The sequence below is a fragment of the Eretmochelys imbricata genome, chromosome 3, assembly GCF_965152235.1.
Source record: "Eretmochelys imbricata isolate rEreImb1 chromosome 3, rEreImb1.hap1, whole genome shotgun sequence".
Taxonomy (NCBI): domain Eukaryota; kingdom Metazoa; phylum Chordata; order Testudines; family Cheloniidae; genus Eretmochelys; species Eretmochelys imbricata.
This window is the reverse complement of record NC_135574.1, coordinates 32,658-41,265: the sequence shown is the minus strand read 5'-3', so window position 1 is coordinate 41,265 and position 8,608 is coordinate 32,658. Positions and strand designations below refer to the sequence as shown.

Genomic DNA, 8,608 nt, shown 5'->3' with positions numbered 1-8,608 from the left:
GAGCAGGGTCTCTTGGTGGCCATGTGGGGCAATGCCCTTTGTGTATCTCCCTATTGGAGTAGTGACCCCTGGTGGCCAGATGAGGGCATGCCCTGCATGTATCCCTCCCCCATCACTGAAGTGACCCCTGGTGGTCAGGTTGGGTAGTGGCCTGTGTGTACCCCTTTTGGGGCAGTGACCCCTGGTGGCCTGGCGCTAAGATACAGCCACCTCTGGGTTAGGCACTAGGGTTGGGACCATGCAATTCCCAGCAGTACTGGAATGTCTGGTCTTCTGGGCAGAGGATTCCACACTGTATTTAGCTGTGATGCTCTGCGTACCTTTCCCAGACCTCAAGAGGAGATCTGTGTAAGCTGGAAAATTTGTCTCTCTCAGCAACAGAAGCTGGTTCAATAACAGATATTACCTCACCCACCCTGTCTCTCTGGTCGTCTGGGAACATGAGCACGGTCACCTTCCCCTTCTTTATAGCTCCCCAAGTCTGCAGGGAGCCCCCCAGGGTACCCCACCCTCCAATCCTCCCATCTACCCCTGACCCCAGCCCCTGGGGGCACCACACCTACAACCTCTATGAGGGGTGCTTGGGGGCGTGTGAAATTCTGGGGCCACAAAATCAGGGTTGAGGCTGGCCCAGCAAGGAGAAGCAGGGTGGGTGGGGAGGGAAAAGTGAAGCAATGCATGATGGAAGATGTAGTGCCTGCTGCTTTACACTCCTGCACAGTCAGCTTCCGCCCCCTGCCCAGACTCTGCCCACGCCCCCTTAATGCCAAGTCAGGGCAGAGTACGGGCAGCAGCTTCAGCAGATGCCACTGAGCATGCGCCATGGGTGCGCCCACGCTCAGTGCCAGCCAAGCCGCTGACGCAAGGCACGGTGCAGGCTGAGTCAGCGAAGCCGAAGCTGCCTCCGGGTTCGGAGCAGCGAGGCGTTCTCGCGGCCTCCGCACAGACACCGGCTCACAGGCGGACGCAGGTACAGAGACGGGTGGGGGCAGGATTACTACGAGACGGGTGGGTGGGGAAGGGAATCACAATTTGATGGGGCGGGTGCGGGGGTCAGGTTGACCCCAAGGCTGGCCCCGAGAGGACGGAAACGCCCGCGGGGCAGGGTGGGAGGTGTAGTCCCTGATGCTCATCCGGCTAGAAGTGACGTTGTCCCCAGCGCAGGAAGCGGAAGTGGCCCATGTGCCCTGCCTCTCTCCCGGGGCACGCTGGGAAACGTAGTTCTCTCTCTAGGGGTCATAGACTATTAGGGTTGGAAGGGACCTCAGGAGGTCATCTAGTCCAACCCCCTGCTCAAAGCGGGACCAATCCCCAATTTTTGCCCCAGATTCCTCAATGGCCCCCTCAAGGATTGAACGTACTACCCTGGGTTTAGTAGGCCAATGCTCAAACCACTGAGCTATCCCTCCCCCCACAGCGAGGGGTAGCACGCTCATCAGTGCACCGGACCCGCTCCCTGATTGGTGGCCGCTCGTTTCCCCGCCTGGTGGCGGGTGGGGGAGGTGATATATGCCTGAGGTGTGGGGGACCTTGAGCTTGTCTCTAGGCAAGGAGCTTACGAGGGTCTAACATGTTGCCCACCGCCTCCTCTGTAGTGACTGGCCCCCGATGTGAAATGTTCTCCAAGGCTAGTTCCTCTGTCCTGCTAGCGATCCCACAATAACTGGCAATCCCCTCCAGCTTCCGCCTGGGCTCAGGTCCTGCACAAGGAGAGAAAATCCTGGCGGGCATTTCACTCCTTTTCTCTCCATCTAATAATGCTGTGACAGTCACTCAGGTTTACCCCTTTTTTTTACTGGCTAGGGACCCTACTGGTAGAAAACCCCCCAGCCCTCACATTTTCCCACTTCCCTCTCTCTCGCTTGTGAAAACTCATCCAAAATTCTCCACATTTCCACCCTTCTCTTTGTAATGACTGAACGGCAATTGCAACTGCATCAGATTTTCCCTTTTTCCCCGTGTATTTATCAAATGTCCGTTAAAAAGTGCTGTGGTATTCCCGTGTTGAGTTGCGGCAACTTATCCATTTGTAGAGGAAATTTGTTGCCTTGAGCCATTCTCTATCCTGGCGGTTGCATGGGACTAAATGGTCAACTTTCCCCTCTTGTTTGAGACTCATTTCTTTCCCCCTTTATCTCCATTAAAAAGTTGGCTGATGAAAGTGACTTGGCTGATCCTCTTCTTTTCCACAGAGGGCACAGGATGAGGGGTTCACTCTGTGATGGGCTCCTTGCTGCCCCAGGCAGTGCCCAGAGTAGCTGAGAATCTCCATGCTACTGTGTTAACCCCTCACTTTCCCCTCACCAGAGTCACCAGTAGTACCCCCCAGAAAACCCCATGATGAATGGTTCCCATGAGGGGTGCTTTCTACAGTGCTTTCTGTAGCACTGCTCGGGGTGGGTCTATGGTAGCCATTATTTTCCAGTCACAGGGCCTGGAAATGTCTTAAAAATTTTGGCTCCTTCTTGCTGTCCATTCTCCTGTTAAAGAAGCATCATCCTGGGCTACTTACACCTGTGTGAATGGCTGGCAAGGGCTCCTGATAAATGGATAGAAAGTTATCAAATGTTGATATGAAACCATCACAGATTTTGCTTCCCTCCCGCCTTTCAAAAGTGCAGCAACAGCAGGTTTTAGAGGGAAAACTGTTGCTGTGAATCCTCAGACTATGAGGAGTGAGGGAGGGTGGAAGGAGGTTATAACCCCCTTCTGCAATGATCTGTTTAAAAGAATTCTGGCCTCATCCCCACTGAGCCATGTTTCTGGTCTCACTGAGACCAGTGTTAATCCAGAGTCACCGTAGGGAAGGACAAGGAGTGACTCCAAATTAATGTGGGAGCAAATAAGATCTGTCCCTGTGGGGAGTGGGTTTCAGTTATTGCTAAAGGGGGGAAAGATACTCAGTTTCTCTCTCTCTCTTTCTCTGCTCAGGATATTAGGGTTGAGCTTCCTGGGTCAGACACTGCTGCCTCTATTGTGATCTGGGAGCCTAGGCAGAGCAGCTCCTGTTCCCTGGTGGGATCTGGGCTGGGGAGTGACTGTGAGTAAAGCTTCCTCTGTGCCCAGCCAAGGTGAGGACTTTCTCCAGCTGCAATTAGTCTCATAGGTAGGGCTCTACCAAATTCACGGTCCAAGGATTTTAAAAATTGTAAATTTAATGATTTCAGCTATTGAAATCTGAAATTTCACAGTGTTGTAATTGTAGGGGTCCTGACCGAAAAAGAAGTTGTGTGTGGGGGGGTCACAAGGTTATTGTAGGGTGGAGGTTGTGGTACTGCTACCCTTATTTCTGCTCTACTGCTGGTGGCGGCGCTGCCTTTAGAGCTTGGCAGCTGGAGAGCAGCAGCTACTGGCCGAAAGCCCAGCTGCGTAGGCAGAGCCACTGCCAGCAGCAGCGCAGAAGTAAGGATGGCATGGCATGGTATGGTATTGCCACCCGTACTTCTGTGCTGCTGCTGGCGGGACACTGCCTTCAGAGCTGGGTGCCTGGCCAACATCTGTTACTTTCCAGCCAGAAGTAAGGGTGATGTTAAGGAAAAGTTAGCACATGTGACTCCATTTTGGTTTGAGGCCCACCATTGTCTAAAAACAAGCACATCATGCACCAGGAGTCGTGTTCCTTAGATACTGCATTCCTGTGAAAATCCTCCTCCTTGTCTCCAGCCTGCCTTGACTCCCAGTATCTGGTTTTTTTTGTCAGTCCCTAACTCCCTATCTCCTGGCCTTTGATGTGAGGCCTCCCAGCCTGATAATAAAAGTTACTGTTGCATGGCTTCAGGACCATGCTGTGTAATTGACATACTGGTTTAGCAGGAGGAATGCACCAAGCAAGGATAGGTGGTAGATAAGAAAAGGGTTTGTTTATTGGCTAAGGTTTCCGATGCACAAGGGCAACATGCTTTGCTAAAAAGTATATAACCTTTGTATAATCTGTATTCGGGGTCCCCTCCTGGCTAGCAGGGGGGCACCACGCTCGAGCGTAATAAACTTAGTGTCTTTTGGGAACTCTGCAGTTGTGGACTTTGTTTATGAGCCTCAGCCTAGATTCAAACTGTGCGTGACCTACCAGGTATAATTCGCAGCAGTTGTGTGTGTGTCCTACCAGGTATAATTCGCAGCAGTTGTGTGCGTGTCTTCTCAAGTATAATTTGCAGCAGTTGTGTGCGTGTCCTACCAGGTGTAATTTGCAGCAGTTGTGTGCGTGTCCTACCAGGTATAATTCGCAGCAGTTGTGTGCGTGTCCTCTCAGGTATAATTCGCAGCAGTTGTGTGCGTGTCCTCTCAGGTATAATTCGTAACAGTGACAATACCGCAACCCCTCTAAAATAACCTTGCAACCCTCACTGCAACTCCCTTTTCGGTTAGGACCCCCAATTTGAGAAACACGGGTCTCCCCCATGAAATCTGTATGGTATAGGGTAAAAGCACACAAAAAGACCAGATTTCAGGGGGTGAGACCAGATTTCACGGTCTGTGACGCGTTTATCATGTCTGTCAATTTGGTACGGCCCTACCCATAGGTCAACCCTAGGCTCTGCCCACACCAACATCTGAACCAGAGACTCCAGGTGATTGATAGAGACCTCAGGGAACGTGCTTGGGATAGGCATGAAAGTGACTCTGCACAAACAGCCCCTCTTCACCCCACATCTCTCCTCCCCATAGTAACTGCAGGAACTGATCCAGCCATAGGAGAGCCAACACCCAGGAATGTCTGACTGTCAGAAGGGAAGGACAGGGGAAGGGGAACGCAAGGAGAAAAAAGAGAGTGAGACCTAAAGGGGCAGGGGGAGAAATAATTCAGGGGAGAGATTCCCAGATCTCTAGCCTGCCCAAACACACTTATTGCAACATTCCTGGGCAGATTCGCTTTCCTGTGAGCAAGGTGAGGTTCAGGAAGAGGAAAAGCCAGTTCCTGACTCTCCCTGTTCCCCTTGCAGTGAGATGTGCTGCCCTGGGAATGATGTCAGGGGAAATCCCCCAAAGTCACTCCTTTTGTTCTGCTCTTCTCTCCCATTTGGTTCCCAGACTTTGTTACTGGGAGGGTTTCAAAATGACTTAGTGGTTTAGTCCTGGTAGGAGAGGCTGGGTCAATGCTATAATAAAGTGACCAAACATTTCCCCAGCATAGAATTGTAGAAATGTAGGGCTGGAATGGACCTTGAGAGGTCATCTAGTCCAGACCTCAGCTCTGAGGTGTTGTCCATCCTGTTCTTAAAAACCACCAATGATGAGGATTCCACCACCTCTGTTGCTAATCTATTCCAGTGCTTAGTTAGGTTTTTTCACAACCGAATCAGCTAATTGACTCCGCTCCAATTTGTGATTCATTATAACCCCTGATCATTTTCAGTAGTACTACTCCCTAGCCAGTTATTCCCCACTTTGTAGTTGTGCATTGAGTTTTCCTTCCCTAAGTCTAATACTTTGCACTTGTCTGTATTGAATTTCATCTTTTCATTCAGCCCACTTCTCCAGTTTGTAAATGTTATATTGAATTTTAATCCTGTCTTCCAACATGCTTGCGACCCCCCCACAGCTTGTATTATCTGCATATTTAGAAACCATGATCTCCAGTCTGTTTTTCCAAGTAATAACTGAAAATATTGAACAGTATCAGATCCAGGACTGGCCCCCGTAGACTGCCTTATATACATCCTCCCAGTTGGACAGTGAACCACTAATGATTACTGTTTGAGTATAGCCTTTCAACAAAATTTGCATCTATTTTATAGTACTTTCATGTACACCACATTTCCTTAGTTCGCTATGAGAATATCATGGAGGCCTGTCTCAAAAGCCTGACTAAAATCAAGATATGTCCTGTCTACATTGTCTCCCAGATCCATAAGACCAGTACCCCGTAAAAGCAGGAAATTAGATTGACTTGGCATGATTTGTTTTTGAAAATCCATGCTGGCTATAACTTATAATCTTACTGTCCTCTGAGTCTATGTGCTTAGAAATTAATTGTTTAATAATTTGTTCATTCCAGATACCTACGTGAGGCTTGACTGGTCTTTATTCCCTAGTCTTCTTTGTTCCCCTTTTTAAAGATAGGTACTATGTTTGCCCTTCTCCAGTCTTCTGGGACCTCACTGTCTTTCAGGAGTTCTCAAAGATAATTGTGAATGGTTCTGAGATTGCTTCAGCTAATACCTTAAGTACCCTAAGATGAATTTCATCAGGTCTCGCTGACTTTAATACATCTAATTTATCTAAATATTTTTTTAACCTGTTCTTTCCCTGTTGTGGTTTCTGTTTCTTCCTCCTCTTGGTTAATATTAATTAAGACCCTACCTGAATTGCAGTATGATCTTCAAATAATTGCAGCTGAGTTGTGGACAAGACTTGGAAAATCGTGGAAAAGAAATAATGGATCTATATTAATTGCAGTAATTTGGAAAAGCCATAGTGGACCTATTTGTTTAAGAAAAATCTGCTGGAACAATATAAACACTCAACACTCTGACCCTCAGATCCCTTTCCACAGTACTGCCATCCTAGGCAGCCATTTCCCATTTTGTATGTGTGCAACAGATTGTTCCTTCCTAAGTGGAGTACTCTGTATTTGTACTTACTGAATTTCAGCCTATTTACTTCAGACCATTTCTCCAGTTTGTCATTTTGAATTTTAATCCATTGTCCTTATTTTCCTGCTCTAACGCCTTCCTTCTCTTAGAATCATGAAATTATCATTTCTTGAACACTTTCGCCCATATTGCTTTCCACCTGCGGTTTCCTAACTAACTCCTGCCCATCCGCCTGTTTACTACTTCCATCTTCTGAAGCAAACAGGTGTCCTCAACACATTCCAAGAACTTATTGGACACTTTGTGTTTGGTTGAATTCCTTTTCTAACAGGTGTCTGGGTAGTTAAAGACCCCCACACACTCCTATTTTGAATTGTGTTTTGAATTGAATTGTATTACTAATTGTGTTATTTGCTTGACAGAGTCTAGAACATCAGTCTGCGGGGAAAGAGCTGGGGGGAATTGTGATGTGACATTACTGTTCTGACGTGTCCCCAATTGCCCTGACAGGCTGCAGCATAACATCCCATCCTTCTGGAGGACGTGGAAGGGAAATGGTTGCCATGGAGCCAGTTCAGGTAGGGATTATCAGGGAGTTGCTGGTGAGTTCCTATTGGTGGGAGAAAGGCAGTAAATACATAGGAGTTGGGCACTTCTGGAGGGGGTGGTGGTCTGGAGGGAGGAGGGGGCAGGAAATACAGAGTGTGCAGAAGGGGAGGAGGACAGGGTGTGACAACCCTGCTGGGATTTGTTTACTGTAGGGCCTGGATCCTAGCAACAGGCCCAGGGGGCTTGTGGAAATTCCCTAACTTGTGGAACAGGAAACAACCCTGCTGGACTGGTCTGGGGAAACTCCAAGTTCTGGAGCCTGAACCTACCAGCTAGAGGATGCTATAAGATATGAAGGGGCACCCAACAGTGAGGCCTAGGAAAGACACCCCATCCCCTCCCATCCGGCTGCTGGCAATGGGGAGGGTGTTGGGATTGCTACCAGGGAGTTGTCTCTGTCCTGCTGGAGGCTCCATCTCCTGAAACAGCCTCTGGCTAGTAGGTGAGTGATGAATGTGAAGACCCCTGCCATCTCTGTCTGCTAGAATGGGAGAGGGGCTCTCTTTTTCCCTTCACCTTGATGCTTCCTGGCTGCTCTGATGGGGTGGGGGTGGGACTCTGCTGCCTGCCTGCCTCCAAGAGCTTCCATGTGATTGGCTCTCCTGCCCTGTGAATGATGGGGTTGTCACTGGGCAGCAGGTACTGAGTGGGGGGCTCTTGTTCTTTCAGGGGCTGGTGACTTTCAAGGAGGTGGCTGTGTATTTCACCAAAAAAGAGTGGGCTCTGCTGGACCCTGCTCAGAGAGCCCTCTACAGAGACGTCATGCAGGAGAACTATGAGAATGTGACCTCGTTGGGTAAGGATTCCTGTCCCCTCGATTATTCGAAGGGGAAGTGAAGAATTAAGGTTCACAACACCCCACAGTGCAACCTCAACTCTGCCCTGTTTCAGCAACACCCCAACAGGCCAATGACACATAGACTAGCATTCTACCCTCCCCACTACAGAACACTTTGGGATCAGAAGCTACCTATCCTTGGCCTGCACTCAAACACTGAGCCTACTGCACACGGTCCATCTCTGACTTTCATAATATCACCACCCCTTTACCTTTGCAGTGAGGATTCCTTCTGAGTCACTGCCTTCACTTACCACTTACTGAGCCCTAGAGACCACTAGCATGTATGTCACCAGACAGCTGACAACCCTCGTGGCAAGAACACACCCTTGTGCACCTTTATTGATGTTATCTACAACACTCAGCAGTGAAATGAGGAATACCTGTTCCTTCAAGTTTCACATGCACCTCTCTTCATATCACAGTCACAGCTCTGCCAAGCTGCTCCAACTAATCCCTCTGCTGTTCATGTAAAGCCACTAGTGACACAGTGCACACAGCTGGAGTGCATGCGGATAAATGCTTGTATTCAGATTTGTAGAACACAACACAAACAATGGCATGTTCTTAGTCCTTCCTTCCACTGATTATTGATCAATAGATTTTAAGGCCAGGAGAGACTGTTAGG

General features: G+C 48.9%; 1 long non-coding RNA gene across 1 annotated transcript; it reads left to right on the top strand.

The window, feature by feature from the left end:
- Positions 1-824: 824 nt before the first annotated feature.
- Positions 825-7,934, top strand: LOC144262458 (uncharacterized). The gene is made up of 3 exons (XR_013345520.1): positions 825-970; positions 7,044-7,111; positions 7,812-7,934. It is a non-coding gene; the product is annotated as an uncharacterized LOC144262458 (long non-coding RNA).
- The last annotated feature ends 674 nt before the right edge of the window (positions 7,935-8,608 follow it).